We start from the raw sequence: 15,834 nt of genomic DNA on the forward strand, positions 1-15,834 counted from the left end.
CATGTAATGGGAAAAAAAAACTTTGACAGATTTTTGTGGCATTAATAGGATGGATGATGAGAGCAATGGCGTATATGGAAGGTTTTATGGCGTATATGGAAGGTTTTATATGTTTATTTTAAAATGTGGTGAAATTCAACACTTTCAGATAGAATACAGTATAACAAAATTAGAATTGAATGGATCTGTTGGAAATGCACTAAAATCAAGTATGACCATCTTTGCTTGCTTTTTTTTTTTTTTTCATCTACTGGAACTGGATTGTGAGGAGTGTCTGATGAAGCTTTTTGTTTCAGATTACTCCAACAAAACAAGACATTTATGGCTACAAGATGATGATCAGCATGATAGAGAAAATCCCGTTACCTCTACTCTTCAATTCTCGTTGAACACAGCTCTGCCAAACACAGGACTTGCATACCTGCAAGTCCTCACAATTATGCATCCCTATAAAAGAATTTCTGTAGTAGTAGTAGTAGTAGTAGTAGGACTATAATGCTATGTTACTGACAGGTATATCTGTATCATCTGATGATACACAACTCCCAAAGAGGACATCAACAGGAACAAATTGTTTCCCAACAGTGGGTGTTAATCTGGCAAGAGACTGTTATGTCACAGACCCACAGGAAAATGCAGTAACAGCCACTCATTTCTTTGGAGGAAAGGGCATCTCTTGGTGTGCCCGGTGCTGAGCTCATGATCTGAAATTAATCTCAAACCCTTATTTTTAAAGTGAGCCATCCTTCATGCCTGTCTGGTCTCCTCACTGTGGTGCATGGCTCAATGGTGCAAATATTTTTGTGGGTCATGTGATGTGGATTACCTAACTTAGATAATGTATGTCCATGATATAACAGTATTAGGGAAGTTATCCTCTTTGAGAGTTTTAATGAGATTTGAATAGTTAAATATGGTAGTTTACAAAAAGATTTGATGCCTTAATGAAGCCTTAATGAAAGTGATGACATTATGGCAAACTTTGTTCACCACAGTATGTGAGATAGTTTCATTGCCTGCATGACATAATGGCAGTCTTGGCACTCCTGGATGGAGTCAGCCAGCACATTAATTGTATGTGTACATCCACCATGGCTAGTAATATGTTAATCCCTGCTGCATACAAACTTGATGAAATTTACATAGTTATAGTTGGGTTCTGTGGCCTTGCTGGTTTAATATGGCCTCTACCAGTCAAAACCACATAGATGAGATAGGTCTAATTCATTACTCTGAGGGAAATCAGCCATGAAACTATGGAATTGAATTGGTGGGTCTATCAAAGTTGACAATGTGGTGGTACAGTATGTGTTGTAGAAAGAAAATATTGGTTTGTCACTTGTTCTCAGACACTTCTTTCACTGTCTTACTTTCATGTGTGAAACCACAGAATACTTTACCATATTCATCGGGTTCACGGTAGTTTTTCAGGGACAGTCAGCGCTATTCCCAGGCATTTTCCTTCCTATGGTACAAACACCACTGCTGCACTGGCAATTTTCAGAGAATTTTTTCTGTCTTGTCAGTGTTTTGACTGGTAGAGATGCCATAGTAAACCAGCAAGGCCAGAAAACCCAACAGTAACTAAAACAGAAATTAAAGCATGTCTGGGTGCAGCAGGGTTAACATATATAACAAGCCTTGGTGGGTGTGGGCAGACAACAAATGTGTTGGTTGATTTCAAATGGAAGCATTGGGTTTGTCATGCAGGCACCAAAAGTTAAATTATTTCATATTTCTTCTGCATTCACTATGGATGGGAAAAATGACAGTATACAATAATGGGAGTATTCCAATAACAACCTAGATGTGTAAAAATTATTCATATCCAGCCATATTTTTAATGGTATGAATAAAAACAGATTACAGTCACTTGCATAGATATGACAAGGATATACAAGAGCACATTTTTATTGAAAAAATAATTATAATAATTGAGTCTAATAATTGAGTCTCTAGACTTAGAGTAGCTGGTAGCTACTTAACTGGCATCTCAAAACCAGCTAAACAGTCTTATTAATCTAATAAGTGTATTTTATTTCAGGTGTGTGTGGTACACCAAGTTACCCACATACAGTCAGTGCCACTCAATGTGATCACATTCAGCTGCAGATCACCAAATTATATGCCTATTTATCAGAAAAAATTACTACTATATGACAACACTAGAGCTCTCACCTTGTTTTGATTGACAACAATTGTGTTTTATTACACTTGTTTGGAGAAACCTGCTTTTTAAGTGCCTATGACATCCCATCAGCAGTTGTAAGCTACACATACATAAGCTTGTGCAAATTTCCTAGTGATGTCCATGACATGCAAAAGGAAAGATGATATAGTGAGAGACTGAGTGTTACAAATTGACACTCAGTACCAAGGAAAGATGTTGGCAAACTGGCATAAATTCAGTTATAACCACTGTCTGACCTCAAGTTCAAGGCTTTGGGAGAGCAAGAGATATTCCACCATAAGCACTGGAAAAGTATGGGATTCCATTCCAATAGATGACTTGCTGTAATGATGGGATTATGTGAACCAAAAATTCTTATCATTTATCTTGGGGATGCAATCAACTACCATGTTTGTGGTGGGCCATCACATTCTTCCAGTCTTAAAACTTTGAGACCAGGCAACATATTGTAACTGGATTTATGAGACTTTGCTGACATATTTCCTTAGTAATGGATCTTAATTTGTAGCACAGCCTCTTACCATACTAGCCTCATTAGTGCATGTCTCAGGTATCACAGGAAATTTTCACACGCAAATGTGTGTAACTTACAGCTGTGGATGGGTTAAGGGCAGAGCCACTTGATAAAGCACAAATTCCTCCAAGCAAATGTAATAACAAGTGACTATTGTTATTAAAGCTTTAAGCTATAATCCTAGTGTTCCCATACAGTAATGATTTTTGCCATGCAGCTTTTCCATGGTGGATACAATGGCAAAACAATGGGCATTCAGGTTGGTGACACGCAATTCAAGATCACACTGGTGCAGACTGCAGGGTAACATCTTGCCTGCATAGTCTTCCAAGGGCCCTTCTGTTGCTGCTTTCTTGGCCTATTGTACTAAGAAGCACCTTCCTGTTCATCAAAACTGTGCATTTCCATCACCTCCATATGGACCTGCAAAAGAAAGGTTTACACTGCAAGAATAAGACTATGTTGACCCTAATCCACTTAGGTGTTTGTGGTCATCTCAGCCTGATCAGGAAGATGTCAGCTTCTGTATGCTTGAGTATCCTGACAGATTTGATCTCTTGTGACAAAAGCCCATTTGGTAAATCTATCCAGCCTTCATTACTGTTTCTCTGATGCTCCAAGGCATCTCTATTGTGTAGCAATTTATATTCCCTGGGATTGTCATCCCTGTTACCATCAAGCATTTGTCAGGATACTAACAGAAACAAATTTGACACCTTGCAAATTAGGCCAACACAATTATCAAGGTTGGAATGGATTTTGGTTGGCCCTGACTGTCCTGTCATTACAACATATTAAATACTGGTAGTCTTCCTTAATTAAGCAAAATGCCACTTAATAAAAACTAATATTAGCTTAAGTGTAAGATCCATCCCTGTTTTACAGTACAGGCATTTTTGGCAGAAATTTAAAATATAGAGGCATAGAAAGCAGAATTAAACTATTTTCAAAAAAATTCTTGTGGCAAATATGGCACATGTCCTATAAATTATTCTACTTATCTACTAACCTACACCTTCTATAATTTATTCTACTGATCTTCTAACCTATACCTGAGATCTGTTCCTTTAAGAAATATTAATTTCCTTGTCTTTGCATCACTTTCTTACAGGTTCTCACTTTCTTAATTTCCTCTCACATAACATAGCACATAATGGCTGTCTGCACCAAGATACTGCCATCTTTTCTTTGTAGGTGTATGGTTGGGCACACGCACTGTTGGATCACCTACCTACAACAAGACCACACCCAGCCTTGCCATGGCAGACTGAGTCCACATGCACTACAGCCTAATTGTCAACATGCTATTATTCATCCTCATCCCAGGCCCATTTTCTGTGCAGCTCTAAAAGTAATATGTACATCATCACTAATGTAAATTGGAAATGGAAAAAGTGAGAACCTGAAGGAAAGTGATGCAAGGAGGAGATTAATTTCTTTAAATAGTTCACAGTCCAAACAGTTCACCCAGGGAAGTCACAGAACACCCAACTTCTGATATCTAAAATTTCTGATTGGGCAGAGCAAACTTATGTATTGTTCAATGGCTCAAAAACTCAATTCCTCTAACTATCAATTCAACACAACCTTCCAGACAACTATCCCCTCTTCTTCAATGACACTCAACTGTCTCCCTCTTCTACAATGAACATCCTTGGTTTGTTCTTTACTTATAGTTTGTTCTTTACTTATAATCCAAATTGGAAACTTCACATCTCTACCTACAATAGTTTCTATGAAATTTAGCATTCTGAGTCATCTCTGCCAGTCTTTCTCATCCCCCCCTACTCCCCTCAGCTGCTAACTCTGTACAGGGCCTTTATCCATCCTATGTATGGAGTATTATGCTTCACTTGTTTCAGGAGGCTTCCCCTCATACCATTCTTCTAGACAGGGTGGAATCAAAAGCTTTTTGTCTTATAACTCCTTTCCTCTAATCAGGGTTGGCAAAAAAAAATAAATAAAAATAAATAAATAAAAACCTGCCTTTTTCACATCAAAATTTAGTTTTATATCATATTGATAATTAGTCCATATATGGACTATATGTACATATACATAACTGTCAAGTCTGACTCATTCATTTCCTGTAAAGCACAAGTTAACACAGGCTTTGTCCAACCGGATCAACCTGTATCAGCATAACCTAAACAAGTGTGATTTTCATTGAGAGTCAAAATCTTTCAAGATCTAACTCCCCTTGTAATTTCTGGCACCTAGCCAAAAACATCTCCAATAACTTTGCTTCTTCATCTTTCCTTCCTTTATTTCAATCTGATGGCACCACTGCCATCTCATCTGTTTCTAAAACAGAACTCTTTGCTCAAACCTTTTCTAAAAACCCTGCCTTGGATGGTTCAGGGCTTGTTCCTCCCTCTCCTCCACCCTCTGACTACTTCTTGCTACCTATTAAAATCCTTCGCAATGTTTTCCATGTCTTCGCTGGCCTTAACCTTCAGGACACTTACGAACCTGATGGGGTCCCTCCCATTGTTCTCCAAAACTTGCCTAGTCAGACTTCAAACTCTATCAACATCTACCTTTTCTTCTTGCTGGAAATTTGCCTAAATTCAGCCTGTTCCTAAAATGGATGACCATTCCAATCGCTCAAACTATCATCCTATTGCTTTAATTTCCTGCCTCTCTAAAGTTTTGAATTTATCCCGAACAGGAAGATTGTCAAACATCTATCACTTCATAACCTTCTACATGATTGCCAGTATGGGTTCCGTCACAGCCACTCTACTGGTGCTCTTTTGGCTTTCATTACTGAATTTTGGTCATCCTCTGTTAGGTATTTTAGTGAAACTTCTGCTGTTGCCTTAGACATATCAAAAGCTTTTAATAGTGTCTGACAAAAACCTTTGATTCCAAACTACACTCCTATGGCTTCTATTCTCTATAACTTTATCTCAAGCTTCCTTTCTGACTGTTCTATTCCTACTGTGGTAGACAGTCACTGTTCTAAATTTATTAACAGTGGTGTTCCTCAGGATTCTGTCCTATCACCCACTCTCTTCCTATTATTCAATAATGATCTTCTAAACCAAACTTCTTGCCCTATCAACTCCTACACTAATGATACCATCCTGCACTTTTCCATGTCTTTTTGTAGATGTCCAGCTCTTCAGGAAATAAACAATTCTCACATGGATGCCACAGAACACCTGACTTCTGAGCTCTCTAAAATTTCTGATTGGAGCAGAGCAAACTTGGTATTGTTCAATGCCTCAAACTCAATTCCTCTATCTATCAACTTGACACAACCTTCCAGATAACTATCCCCTCTTCTTCAGTGACACTCAACTGTCCCCCTCTTCTACAATGAACATCCTCAATCTGCCCTTTACTTTTAATCTAAACTGGAAACTCCACATCTCATCTCTAGCTAAAACAGCTTCTATGAAGTTGTTCTGAGATGTCTCCACCAGTTTTTTTCACCTCCCAGCTCCTAACTCTGTACAGGGGCCTTATCTGCTCATTTATGGAGTATGGGGTGGGTGTTCCACTCATACTGCTCTTTTAGACAGGGTGGAATCAAAAGTTTTTCATCTTATCAACTCCTCTCCTGTAACTGACTATCTTCAGCTTCTCTCTCTCTCTCTCTCTCTCTCTCTCTCTCTCTCTCTCTCTCTCTCTCTCTCTCTCTCTCTCTCTCTCTCTCTCTCTCTCTCTCTCTCTCTCACTGCCACAATGTTGCATCTCTTGCTATCTTCTACTGTTATTTTCATGCCAACTGCTATTCTGATCTTGTTAAATGTTCCTCCCGTCCTCCAACGGCATCGTTGCACAAGACTTTCTTCTTTCTCTCACCCCTATTTTGTCCACCTCTCCAATGCAAGAGTTAACCAGTATTCTCAATCATTCATCCCTTTCTCTGGTAAACCCTGGAACTCACTTCCTGCTTCTGTATTTCCTCCTTTGTACGACTTGAGCTCTTTCAAGAGAGAGAGGTTTCAAGACACTTATCCTGTAATTTTTATACTACTGCTTTTGACTCAGGGGACTGGCACCTCAATGACTTTTTTTTTTAATACAGTTCTGTTACTCTTGGTCAGTGTCACTCCTACATTATATATATATATATATATATATATATATATATATATATATATATATATATATATATATATATATATATATATATATATATATATATATATATATATATATATATATATATATATATATATATATATATTATATATATATATATTAAATAAAACCTAAAATTTTCAATGTATTAGTTATAAAATTTTACTTCCTAATTATTATTTTAATATTCAAATCATGCCTGAAAATCACATTTCTTTGTTATTATTATTAGTTATTATTTGTGATTTGTCAGTGGCTATAAATAAATGTTCTACTGTTTTAATGAATGTTTAGGTCTTCCTCTTTGCACCTGCCACATCATGTATCACACATGTACACAGTCAGGTTTTTTGCCATTTTTATACTTGGCCAAACTATCTCACAGTGCTGTTTATGACCTCTCAAACAAATTGCTACATCATTCCTTTCTGACACACCAAATAGATCAAATGTTTTCAAGGAGCCATTCTTTGTAACCCATAGGCACTTCTAAAGTTACTGAGTTCAACTGTGTGGACTGCTGAACTTATTTTTTATTCTACATCCAAGTCTTGTTTGCATGAGTGATCTCTGGTTCAAGTATCATGTGGCCCTTTCCTACTTTCTACCTATGTTACCTAGCAAAACAAAATGGCTCCTTTTCTTACACAAATACATCTCATATTGTATAAAATTTGAACAAAAAAAAATTGAAAGCTTAAAAGAATGCAACAGGGTAAGATCTCACAGATGAAAAGATAACCACCAGATCAAAGCTGCTCACCTGATCTTTGGAGGTGATGGCCACACAGCCACAGCATGGTGTATAGTTTCTCCACAAAACTCTTGTGCAATCCAGGTCTTGTTAAATCTACAACAGGTACACACAAAACTGAAATTACAAACAAGAATTTAATATTACCCCTCAAAAAAAAATCCAAAATTAACACCAACTATGATGAAAAATGTTATATATAGCAGGATGACAGAGAAAGTATCAGTCCAATGTTTTATATTATCCCACTTTCTAGAATACACTTTGCATGTAGAAAAGGAATCTACAGGTTTGTTACCCAAGGGATTTTCCTTTTATTATTATTTACAGTATAAGCCCATCAGTAGCTTTCAATCCTAATTTTCTATCACAAATTATACTTCTTAGCTTACTTAAATCCTTTCTGAGTGTAACTCAGGTGGGGGATTCCCACATGTTATGTCTGTATCTTCCCCACTCTTCCCTGTCCCTGGTCAATGAAACCATCTCTCTCATTGATGTTCCACTGTTCACAGTTCTCAATTAGTGTTACCAAGTGGTGCATTGTCTTCCCCTGGGCCTGCTCTCATGAACTCATCCATACAGCAACATCTTCAGCCATTTCTCCTCACTCATTCTGTGTCCAAACGACCTTCTTTTTCCATCTTCTATGACATCCATTATTCTTTTCCTTTCTCCTGCAAGTTCTCTCTCATTTCTAATCCCTTGTTCCCATCTAATGTCAAGAGCTCTTCTCAAACAGTTAATTTCAAAGGCCTTAAGTTTTCCTCTTTCTTTTTGCTTTAAGATCCAGCATTCTGAGCCATATATTGGCATGGGGATCACTACGGCTGACAACCTCATCTTTAGCTGACAGATGTTTTTGTCCTTTCATATCTTATTCAGCCTCCAGTGTGACATATCCTTTATTTTCAATTTTATCCTTAACTTACTCAAAGGTATCTTGGTCATCAGTGATTTGAGCTCCCAGATATTTGACTACAGAGTGCCAGTGTCATATATTTACAGGTAGGCACACACAGTGTGCCAGTACTGTATATTTACAGCAACTATTTTAAAATATTGCTGCAGCCCTATTTTGACTAGGGAGGCTTTTCATACTCTGTCAACATTTTTCATACTTTTACCATTCCCCCTCACTGACCATCATCCTCTACAAGCTTGTAGGCATGCCAAGGGTATGGGTCCTGTTCTTGACCTGACCAGTACAGCAAGGAGTCTCACCACATTAAGAATATCTAAAACATGTGAAGTGTATTGTAAATAGTGTGTATATAAAATGAACAAAGCCTCCATAGCATATCTTATCATATAAGAAATAATTATAAAAGTAGTAACATAAAACATGCATTTTAGTGACTTGTAAACTGTCTCAAGTGAATAAAGTACCTAAAATTGTTGTGTTTTCTACTTCTACTTACTTATATTAGTGATATCTGTTGAAATACAAGTTATGTATGTCTGCAATGAAATATTTTTGTCTCAAAACACAAAATCTCTGACTTTCCATATACGTAGTTCAGCTTACAGGCTCACACATCCCCCTCATAAGAGATGTCAAACATCAATGCACTCAAATCTCCTGCATCCCACATCTTCAGCTTCCTTAGTGCCCTATATCCACCTTCTATGGACCTCCAAAGTTAGCTCAGCGAGTGGCACAGTGCACATAGTCTACTGAGTGTAACTCCAAATGTTGGAAATTTCCAGTGCCTAAAAATTATGGAAATAAGAAGAGGTGAACAGCAAAATGTATCAATCATGTGTTTTCTAATCATTCCACACAGTTTTCAGCAAAAAAAAAAAAAAATTCAAATTTGTTTAGCACTAGGAGAAAGTTTGTGAAAATGCTTGGCACCCAATGGGTTAAAGGAGTTCACCTGTCCCATTCTTTCTCCATTATTTTAAATATTTTAAAACTTCTCACTTGTACTTCTACTGACTGTATATATATTTTGTTTACTTGGTTTCAGTCATAGAATTAAAATGTCAAATACGAGATGAAAAATGCATGCAGAACTCCTTATTTATCTAACACCACAATAATATGATGAATGCTATGTAATTTTCCTGAACAATTAATATAAAGCATGCATGCATTCATAAAATATGAAACAAAAAACATTTTATTTATTTATTTTTTTCCTGCGGTAATAGCATATGCTATGGTAATTCTATATTTATATGTAGATATAGTGTCTGTCATCCAATCTCAACACAACAGAGTGTACCCAAACTATTTGCAACTTATCTACTTTCAGAAATAAACATCAGAAATAAAACAAAGTTCTTTGCATCATTCACAGGTATGTGTAGTCTTTCTTTTGACAATGCTTTATAGGAGCTTCAAAACAAAATAAAGATCAGTTGTTTTCTATTGACACCTTAAACAGACTCCCCAACAGCTGACCATCTCACAGATGTTGATAAATATCCACACTAAACTGATACTGTGTGGTACCAATTACACATGATAAGAAATATATCATTAAGAGTTACTGAGGCCTTAAGTTTTCAGCATACCCAAGAAGATATACTTGCACAAAAAGAAAACGGCAACTTAATTTCATAAAATTCACAGAAAATACATAACTTCAAAACCTTGGCCCATTCAAACAAAATGATTCTTTTTCTAATTTTTCATACACAAACAAGGTTTGTATCATAGTAAATCTAGTAATTATTTTCTAATAAGCACACAAAAGGACAAGTTAATACCCATTCAAACTAAAGTATGGTCACCCTGGTTATATGAATCAGAAAGCTGCCCAGGTCCACCATTAAAGGTGGTAATGAATACTCTAACTAGAGTACAACATGCCAACAGTTCTGACAACTGAATCTGGGTAATCCAACCCTGGAAGGATTGCAGCAAATGTACAGAACTCTTAATGGTATATCTAATTAAAACAAATGAGACTGTTAAAGGACTCAACAATACTTTATCCTAGTAAAACGGTTGTCTCTCATCCACAAGCAATGAGGTGCTTCATCCAAACCTCAGAAGTCTGTCTCTTTGGCTCCTGTATGCATTTGCAAAAATTGAGCAAGAAAAAATTAGAGACTAAAGAAACACAAATGAAGCCTTTTTTTTTTTTTTTTTTTTTTTTTTTTGTGCACCAACACTACCATTTCCTGACCCCACTCTCATTTCTGCTAGACACCAATGCTAGTGTTAAGGGCATTGGGATGGTGCTGTCTCAGGTGAAGGAAGGGAAAAAGTATGTCCTGGTTTACTACAGTAAACCAGGACAGGACAGGAGTAAACTACAGCAAGCCAGAACGAAATTACTCTGTAACCAGGAAGGAGTTACTGGCAGCAGTGCTGAGTCTGGCCACTCCTACCTCTATGGGACTGAGTTTGTCATTTGGACCAATAATGCTGCTCTCCAGTGCCTGAAAACTCTGAAGGATAGAAGGCTAAGCTACCTGGAGGAGTACAACAACCATGTGGTGCATCAGCCGGAGCAGATTCCATGTTAAATTGCCTATGTTCAACTCATATCTCCTCCCTTATTTATTGACTAATTTCTTTCATTTAAAAAGCATTTTAATCAGGAAGGATGGGTGAACAATGTCTGCTATCGTTTTTTTGTTGTACAATAATAATTTCTTTTTCTTTGTTGGATGAAAAAATATTAAAAAATTGACTTTCAAATATTTGTCAAAAATCAAAATCAACTCCAAACAAAAATTCAATAGCAGACTTTGTTCACCTCTCATAGTTTCATAAGCTGCAATAGCCCATATATGTGCAACAGGAATAACAACAGAAGTGCTACTTTGTCTTGTTATCTACCTGTCATGAACCTACCTTGGTATGCGATCTACACTTTATATTACAATCTACATGTTATGAATCTACTTTTGTATGCAATCTACACTTTATATCGTGATCTACAACAAGAAAAGTTGTACTTATCAAGAACAAGGAAAATACTTGTCCTAATTCTGAGAGAAAATGTCTGGTTAGAGAGTCTGAAGCATGAGTGGAATGTCTTTTCTATTGTTGAAGTTCAAAGAAGAGACTGAGACACTTCACCCAATTATTAAGAGAGAAATCCCTGGTCTCAATAATCCATTCCGATGACTGGCCAGCTTACTTTATTTTTTCTAATGTAGGAGGGACACTAGCCAAGGGCAACAAAAATCCAATAAAAAAAATACCCACTGAAATGCCAGTCCCATAAAAGGGTCAAAGCAGTAGTCAAAAACTGATGGATAAGTGTCTTGAAACCTCTCTCTTGAAGGAATTCAAGTCATAGGAAGGTGGAAATACAGAAGCAGGCAGGGAGTTCCAGAGTTTACCACAGAAAGGGATGAATGATTGAGAATACTGGTTAACTCTTGCACTAGAGAGGTGGGCAGAATAGGAGTGAAAGAAGAAAGTCTTGTGCAGCGAGGCCACGGGAGGAGGGGAGGCATGCAGTTAGCAAGATCAGAAGAGCAGTTAGCATGAAAATAGCGGTAAAAGACAGCTAGAGATGCAACATAGCAGCGGTGAGAGAGAGGCTAGTCAGTTAGAGGAGAGGAGTTGATGAGACGAAAAGCTTTTGATTACACCCTGTCTAGAAGAGCAGTATGAGTGGATCCCCCCCTAACATGTGAAGCATACTCCATACATGGACAGATAAGGCCCTTGTACAGAGTTAGCAGCTGGGGAGGTGAGAAAAACTGGTGGAGACATCTCAGAACGCCTAACTTCATAGAAGCTGTTTTAGCTAGAAGTGAGACGTGAAGTTTCCAGTTCAGATTCCAGTTCAGACAGATTATAAGTAAAGGATAGACTGAGGATGTTCAGTGTAGAAGAGGGGGACAGTTGAGTGTCATTGAAGAAGAGGGGATAGTTGTCTGGAAGGTTGTGTCAAGTTGATAGATGGAGGAATTGAGTTTTTGAGGCATTGAACAATACCAAGTTTGCTCTGCCCCAATCAGAAATTTTAGAAACTTGAGATGAAGTTACAGAGAGGAGAAAAGCCGCAGGAGGGTAATTTGGAAATCAAAGCTTTGTGCCAGACTCTATCAAAAGCTTTTGATATGTCCAAAGCAACAGCAAAAGTTTCACCAAAATCTCTAAAAGAGGATGACCAAGACTCAGTAAGGAAAGCCAGAAGATCACCAGTAGAGCAGCCTTGACGGAACCCATACTGGCGATCAGATAGAAGGTTGTGAAGTGATAGATGTTTAAGAATCTTCCTGTTGAGGGTAGATTCAAAAACTTTAGATAGGCAGGAAATTAAAGCAATGGGACGGTAGTTTCAGGGATTAGAACGGTCACCCTTTTTAGGAACAGGCTGAATGTAAGCAAACTTCATTAGACACACATACATGTAACAGTTCCAATGCTGAATTTTTCCAGCATAAATTTAACCATCCATGTTGTTAATGCTCTCTTCAAACTACCTGACAGGAAATTCCTTCTGTCTCAGACCTTTCCCAGTAAAAAGAAGTCCAAGAACTAAACCAACCAATTTAAGACAGACACAAATAAGATGTTATTCAAAATGCCTAAATTATGAAATAAATTGACAGGGATGCAGGAGGAAAATCTGTAATATGATGGTTAATACTAATCACTTCTTCAGAACTAAGACCTCATAATCATTAGACATATCTATAGGCAATCAATTATACAAACCTGAAAAGAACATGAGGGAGTGGAAGCAGATGGGTATTCAAGAAACTCTGCTGATGAAGATGCATTGTCTAAACATCACAGCAGCAGCATATCTGCCACACCCTACATCAACAACTGATGGGATCCCTGACTTCTCACACCCTGAAAGAAAAGTTAATTTATAACAGTTCTCCTTAAAATGGAAAATGCAAACCTAAAACAAAATGAAAAACTACTAGACTCCAAATGACAACTGCATGGATAAATAAAAAAAAAACTATCTCTGATACCTACTTAGATTTTCTTAAATATATCTTTTAAGATTCTACAACCTTCAGACACATGACTACCTAAATGGCATGATTACAAAAGTACCAGGTGAGGGAACATACTATAGCATGCTTTCCTTGCCCTCCATGTTTAAAGAAGGCACATCAGGTCCATGCTAGTAATCATGTGGCATCAAGTTTAGCAATGAAGGTAGCAAAAAAAAACTTAGAGGAGCACAGTTTTGATGACTAAAGACAATGTGAACAATGAATGAGATGGACCTTATGTGATGGAATGTGGCTGAATCAAACAATGCTTGAGAACGACAAAAGGAAAGAGCTGAAGACCTAGTGCTTGACAGACTGAGTGATAACTTATACAAAACACCTGCTCTTAATCAGGCAATGAAAGCAATGAAAATGATGACAATCCTGATTTGTGGCAATCATGAAGACCATCCCAAAGTACAAGATTATGAGGAAAGTGCACGCAATGTACAAGAGCAATGAAAAGAACTGCCATGACTGGGGTAATAGTACCTGTATTAAGAAAATATAAAGATGTAGCAGTGGGAGGAGGAATGATGATGGCAGCCTGGTAGGTTACCTTCTCCCAGCCCAGTTAAGACATATGAGAATGAAAATACAAAGGGTTTCAAGTGATTCCAGCCTCCAGTTTTTCCAGTCTTGGTCTCTGTGGGCCACCACACAAGCCACTCCAGCTTCCATATAGGTATATGCAAGAAAAATACTTTAGTACGATAGAAACCTTATAAAGTACGGACATTAGTAGCACAACTGGTATCACACATGCGCATCACATATGCAATACCTTTTCTTGTTGGCAAATATGTCATACACTATGAGAAGATGAAATTACCATATAGTTACTAGGGCCAAGCGTCTTTTGCTTTTCAAAATGCGGCTCCAGCACTCCCACGGTCCCACCGCGCCAAACCATCAGCTACCAAGGACAGACCACAGATCACACGACACACCCACAAACTTGTCAAGCTGCTTCGCCGCCACCACATTCAACAGTCAACACTAAATAATAAAGCGGAAACGTCAACCCTTTTGCAGCGAACACAATGGATAACTTCTGAATGTCGTTGCAAAATATATTGGGTAGTGACTTCAATAAAATGCATCCCTGAAATTTTGTTTCGTTTCATACTACTGTCACGTGTAGAGATTATGGTTTCTTGCCGCTTTCTTCATTGTTTCACCATGGAGGTATTGTGACCCCACGTATGCACCCACATTATCCCGTTAGATTACGACGCGCCTTAAACTGGTATGGTACCCACTTCAAGGTACCCGCAAGCCTTGACCCAATCTCTGGCAGTGTCACCGGCAGGCCCATGGGGCAAGTTAATTGTTTGCATGTTCAAGCAAAGCACCACACACCCACGATTTCCTAATTGCGCTTAACAGTTACTGCATTAATAGAGGCTCATGTTAAACAAGAGAAAAGAATTCAATGCAATGCTTACCTAACGTAAATGACGCCAAGATGGTGATGGGGACTACAACTCCTACTTGCTATCGACTGCCGCAGACCAACTGAGCGAGCTCGCTGCGCGCGCCGCGGTGGGCAAGTGCCAGGCCGCTTCCGATTTTCTTTCACTACAATTTAACAAGAAAATTACCTTCTTTTGCAAGTCATATGAGCATTCATACTTCATGCAGATAGTTAAGTAAGTTGTAGTGTGATCTAACACAACATAAGCTTCCTGCTTCATAAAAGTCAAAATGTCTAACATGTGTTTCACAAGATGATTCGTCCTCCTTTCCTATTCTCATCTATGACAGAGTTTTGCTTATATGTTTGTAGCTTAATAGCAAGTAACCCTACAGTAGGTATAATATAAAGAACAATTTTCTCAATGCACTTCATAAAACACTAAGAAAAAAAAAAAAACATTAAACTATTCCAGTGAATTATTCTTCCCTCGTTCTGGACAAGCAATGTTATGGGGTAGCCCGTAAGTACCAATCAGTGCTACTTAGATTATTCATTCTAAAGCGTTCATGAGTACAGAAAAAAATGTAGAGAGTGAACAATATGAAGGAGGTGTACGAGTTCTCCCCAACAACCCCCCTTCTGGAGTTTACAGAGTGAGGTTATCCTGAACGTAGTGATTAAGCATGAACTACTGTTTGCGTCTTCTTAATTTTTCTGCATTAATTATCTTAATAATCCATATAACAGATTCCACATTGTTTGCACGGTTTTCTTTGTCATATAACAATAAATAAATTAATAAATAATAAATGCTCACTAAAGGTCTCCTTTCTTTATTGGTATTGTATTAGCAATTTTTCAGCACTACTTGAATCAGGATTTCTTTGGGTATCGACAATATACGATTATCACCCGACACATTATTG

General features: G+C 37.7%; 1 long non-coding RNA gene across 1 annotated transcript; it reads right to left on the reverse strand.

Annotated features, from left to right (window-relative positions):
• Window positions 1-1,818: 1,818 nt before the first annotated feature.
• On the reverse strand, window positions 1,819-14,335 carry LOC135089231 (uncharacterized). Its single transcript, XR_010261418.1, has 5 exons — window positions 14,321-14,335; window positions 13,981-14,162; window positions 13,193-13,333; window positions 7,564-7,671; window positions 1,819-3,128 (listed from the first exon to the last, which is right to left on the reverse strand). It is a non-coding gene; the product is annotated as an uncharacterized LOC135089231 (long non-coding RNA).
• Between the last annotated feature and the right edge of the window lie 1,499 nt (window positions 14,336-15,834).

The sequence above is a fragment of the Scylla paramamosain genome, chromosome 32, assembly GCF_035594125.1.
Source record: "Scylla paramamosain isolate STU-SP2022 chromosome 32, ASM3559412v1, whole genome shotgun sequence".
NCBI classification, from domain to species: Eukaryota; Metazoa; Arthropoda; class Malacostraca; order Decapoda; family Portunidae; genus Scylla; species Scylla paramamosain.